Raw genomic sequence first — 5,800 nt, 5'->3', positions numbered from 1 at the left:
GAGTGCAATTATCTGTGTTTATTTACATCGTCTGCAATTAAAAACCAAAAGGGATAAAATAAACGTTGGCCACAAATTCTGGCACTGTTGTATTACGTCATAATTACCCCAAATCTCAAGTACAAAATATTTGAGGGGGTTAAAAATAATATGCATTGGACAATAAAATCGTTAAATTAATTTCAGTACACTTCAGTGTTAAGGAACCATAATTTGTATGAATTTAATGTAACTGTTAATACAATTAAAAAGACTTAAGCAAATAATTGTTATTGATTAAGTTAGTAGACCTGTAAGTTGAATAAAAGAACCGACCCAGATGTGATAGAAAGTGAGAGAGAAGAGAGGAAATGAAACAGGAAGTGTGGTGGAGGAGGAAAAGGCCAGAGGTGGTTCATCATCCCCTGAGCCCTATTCCCTCCCTGTCCCTCCTCCCTCCTACATTGTTCCTCTTCTGCGTCCTCAACCATTCATTACCAGTATTACTCCATCCTCCTCTCAGCTTCATTCATCATCTCCTCACAGGTGGTCACTGTCATAACAAATGACCAATGCACTTACTACACTGTGATCACAGTCACCCTGTCTCTGAAACTAATCTGTCTCAGTAGGAACTATATATGTTTGTTTTTTTTCACATCAAATACAAATACACGAACATCTGCCGGTATTTTTTCAAACCCGGGAACGTAGAGAGAACAAAATACTAGTAATTACTGGTCATCTTTTACAAGGTGGAACCAGAGCCAAGCAGACAGTGTCTCCCCTCCTGACACCCAGTGACTCCTCACTTTGTCCTAGTCTGTTCCCTATGGATGTCCAGCCCCGCCTCCCTCCACCTGTCCCCTATTCTTCCTAACATTTCACACAGTAGCTCTGCCAAACACTACCGCCACCCACTCCTATAAACACAAATAAACAAAACATACACACACATGCACAAAAAGAAGCCATATTCCGTCAGCTCAGGAATTATGAGAGGGAGGCCTGTCAAAGAACAAAGATTAGATTAGCGCAAACACACATACGCGCGCGCGCACACACACACAGTTTAGAGGCAGCAGGTTCTGTTGGTTAAACCTTAATTACATGATCTTTGATTTCTGTAATTGATATGATAATGACTATGTAATTAATACAAAAGCAGAAATACTAGCAGCTCCACTAATGAGTGGATTTATTTGATTAGAATCTTTCCTACATATTTATCCACACTGCCATATGCAGGACAGGAAGACATTAAAATGGGCATGTTTGTGGCTGTTGTCACACTGTTGCTGCCACTGGTATGTTGTCAAGACAAACCCGCAGGTGACAGAACTGCAGTGGGAGCCAGTAAAGTGGAGAACCCCAGTGTTCTATCTGCTGTTCTTTTATCAAATAAATCAAGACCTGCTAAAAAAGTGAAGCTACTGCTGGATTAGCATACATCAGGTTAGCATACGTAAAATATTTCCAGAAAGGTTGGTATGTTTCCTAAAAATGTAAAACAAAACTGTACTTTGGTAATTGACTTCTACAAACCTGATACCTTTTGTAACATTTAAATGAATTCAAAACTAAATATATCAAATACACACATGATGCATTTGACCCTTTTGAAATAAAAAAAACAGGCAAATTAAAAATGTTTTTTGTTGACAGAGAGCGGCTTTACCTTGTGAAAACACAAATAGTCATAATGCAAAACATTACTGGGCAGGAATTTCACAACAATTAGCATCCTCACCTATCAACCAATAAAAAAAATAATTACTTCTTTGTTTTTACTTCTTTAGAGTTGTTTGGTGATTTTTTATAACTTGTTTATGTTTAACAAATACAACTCAGTGGCATGGTTTTATACTAAAAAATCTCTAAATGCACGAGCAAATTTACAGATATTTATTATTTTATTAATTTATTCTTTTTTGGATTGGTTGGTTAATGGATTTTACTGTCTTTTTCTTTCGGCTTTGTGCCTTTTTTTCAGGGGTTGCCACAGCAAATCATTGATTTCCATCTCTCCCTGTTCTCTGTATCTTCTACTCTGACTCCAACTATCTGCATGTCCTCCCTCACTACATCAATATATCTCCTCTTTGGCCTTTCTCTCTTTCTCCTACCTGGTAGCTCCATCTCTAACATTCTTCTACCAATGTATCCACTGTCCCTCCTCTGCACATGTCCAAACCATCTGGCTTCTCTAGCTTTTTCTCCAAACCTTCATGTCTGTGTTGTCCCTCTAATGACCTCATTCCTGATCCTGTCCATTCTTGTCACTCCTAAAGAGAATCTTAGCATCTTTAACTCTGCCACCTCCAGCTCCGCCTCCTGTCAGCTGCCTATTGCTACCGTCTCTAAACCATACATCATGGCTGGTCTCACCACCGTCCTGTAAACCTTTCCCTTCACCTTAGCTGACACTCTTCTATCACAAATCACTCCTGACACTTTCCAGCTGTTCCATCCTGCCTGCACTCTATTCTTCACCTCTCTTCCACAGTCTCCGCTGCTCTGAGCAGTTGATCCTAAGTACCTAAACTCCTGCACCTTCACCACCTCTGCTCCTTGTAGCCTCACTATTGTAAATGGGGTTTATGCTCTACGTAGCGATTAAAAACCGACTTAGGGAGGATGAACGAGAAGCTGCCATGTTCTTTCACAGCTAGGGGGCGCTGACAGGCTGCCGTAAACACAGGAAGGAGCCACAACTTGCATGAACAATAATCATACACAGAATAAGTCCTTTGGAATTGTGCGTAAAACACTTTTAAAGGTTTTTGTTTAAATATCACCACGAGCACAACATCAGTCTGTTATAGACAAAGAGCCAGAGAAAAGACACAACTATAACTTTATCACTGGCAGTAATGGTCAACTGTGACAACTAGATGTGACCCAACCACAATTATTCTTTACCCCAGCAACACTGGCAGGGAGGGAGGGAGGTGGATTTAGGGAGAGACTAGGGAATGTCACCTTCTGGAGATGAGTAATGATTTCCCCATACTTAGTTCCAAACATCCTCAGTAAACTTATTAGGGAGAGATGCAATGTCACAGTTACAACTAGCGATTGTGCCCGAAGAGAATATTGGAATGACTGTGTAAAGAATAGACAAAATAAACACTGATGTTATGGTTGTGCAAGGAACAGGCATGCCAAACTATTTCTGGTCATCTAGTGTCCCAACAACATTGCTTAGCAAAATAGCAGACCAAATCCAACAAGTTGATAAACTGCATGTAACTTTGCGTTTAAAGCACACTCCAGGGCAAGACGATGATTTTGAGGTACACAAACTGAAATCTCAACAAATTCTAATACAAGACATAATAACAGATAAAGACTGCATAGCTGTTGCTACTGTCAAGGTTTCAGAAGAAGCAGAGAGATTACATGCAGCAAGTACGGTGACCCATGTTTCATTAGCAAAACAAAAAGGAATGTGTGTGAGTATATGAATGGGTATGGAGTAAGAAGGTGGGTGTGAATGTGGGTGTGGCTGTGTCTGGTAATTTCTCCATCAGTCTTGAGCACACTAGATTATAATATGAGAAGCAAACAGTTTCTTAAAGCGACAGTACAGCATGAAGCAATGATAATAAATTAAATTCTTCCAACACTGGGAATGGCAATCAGATAACACCTACTACAGCCCTTCGCTGAACTTTCCACTAAAATTGTAAATATTCTGCTGACAAAAGAAGAAGAGAACCTCTTAGCAGAGATACCGACAACATTATGGTCACAAGGCAATGCGGATGTACGACAATTACTAATGTCCAAACCAGTGATAATAAGACCAAACAGTGATTTCAGACCATGCATTAGACAATATCCAATCAAACCAGACGCACAGTTCACAGTTTTATCTGCTGAGCTAGTTTTGCTACATCCAAAATTATCTTTGGGTCCAAAATTTAGTGATCAATTTTTTTCAGTTTTTTTCCTAACTTTTAGAAATGTTGTAATATATATAATATAGTAATACTGTCTTTTTAGTATGGATATTTGCCTTCATAGGATATATATATGGTTTTCCTTTTAAGAAAAAAAATTATATTATTATTTATTATATTTGCTATATTTGCTATATTTTTTATTTTATATTTATATTTTATATTTTAAGTTACTTTTGTATTGTTTTGCTTATTTGGTTTTATGTTTTTTAAACTTTTTTTTCTATTTCTACTACTGTAATGTACCAGGCTCTTATTGGACGGCGCAGCTGTCAATCACAAATAGTCCCATGCTGCTACACAGAACACACATGCGTGTGTCAGGAATTCCTTACATAATCCCTGTCACTGTTTCAATATCACTTCAATGACAGAAGTGTTCTGCTTTCCACAGGTAAAATAAGTATGTTCCATTTACTGTATGTACTGTTTCACAAAAAGAGGGGTGAGAGACAAATATTGATGTATGTAAGGGTAACACATGATTGTTGTAGCATATGTCAACTCTACTGCATTCACAATGTCATGAGGGCATCAACAGAAAAAGAAGGCAGAATGAAAGTGAAAAGAAGGTAAGGAGAAAGTGAAAAGAAGGTAAGAGAAAGTGAAAAGAAGGTAAAGAGAAAGTGAAAAGAAGGTAAAGAGGAAGTGAGAGAAAGTGATGTAAGGGTCAGGTCAGACAGTCAATAAAATATATGTATCACCTGAAGGTAAACCAATTTTACCAAAATCATTGTTTAAATGAGCTGCAATATTGAGCCATGGGCCTTGCCATGTCTCAACAGGAAGGACGGTGAATACCATAAACAAAGTATTCACCACCTATTTAATAATTACTCAAAAAATGTTTTTGTGCAGCATGTCTAACATGTGCTAAACATAATTCACAAGGAAACGCGTTAAGTTCCCAAAACCTAATTACCAGGTGCTACATATGGATTTCATTGAACTCAATAAAAGTGAAGGACAGAAATACTGTCTAGTCATAGTGGATGCCTTTTCTAAATGGGTAGAATTGTTCCCATCAAAAGCTGCTGATGCTATTACAGTGGCAAAAGCATTGGTCAAAGAGATTATACCACATATAGTGACAATAGAAATGATCACATGAACCAAGTCATATCAAGCATAAGCCAAAAGATGAAAATACATTTAAAACACCACTGTGCTAAAATCAAAAGAAATACAAAATTCTAACTCTATGCCAGATACACCTATATCTTTACAGGGAGATAATACGCCAATCCAGGTCGGCAACTGGATGCTGATAAAGGTCACAAAAGGAAGTGTTGGTCGAGTCCAAAGTGGGAAGGCCCATACCAGTTTCTGCTGACGACGCCTACGGCCATAAAGATTGCTAAACTACCATCTTGGATTCAGCTTTCGCAAGAGACAGAGGTTCTTGGTACAGAATCCAATTGGTTGAGGGGAAGTCCGACTACAAAGGGGTGTAGCTATATAGAAGCTATACGTCTCAACATTGGTGAAGCAGGGAGATCCTCAGCCATTTAGCGTGATTACTGTACTGGGTTAGCCATAGTCCTGCTGACATAAGATGATTGACAAAGAGAGTGAAGTGCTAGGAACCTCTCCTTTCAAAATGATGACAACAGAAGATGCTCGACCCAAGCCAAAACCATGGCACCCATTCCGTAGATTAGGAGTTCCAATGTGACTCTCTATGTGTGTATTGATAGTCACAGGAGTCGTCCTGGTGCTGACTAATCATACTCACTCTAAAAGACAAACAGCTAAAGAAAAGCAACACCACCACTGATCACCCATCAACGATGAAAGATCCAGCAGAGCAACACCATTCACACAAGAGAGTAAAAAGACAAAATACTGAAGCAACG

This window comes from Cynoglossus semilaevis, chromosome W (genome assembly GCF_000523025.1).
Source record: "Cynoglossus semilaevis isolate Cse_v1.0 chromosome W, Cse_v1.0, whole genome shotgun sequence".
Lineage (NCBI taxonomy): Eukaryota > Metazoa > Chordata > Actinopteri > Pleuronectiformes > Cynoglossidae > Cynoglossus > Cynoglossus semilaevis.
Note: the sequence above shows the minus strand (reverse complement) of the source record.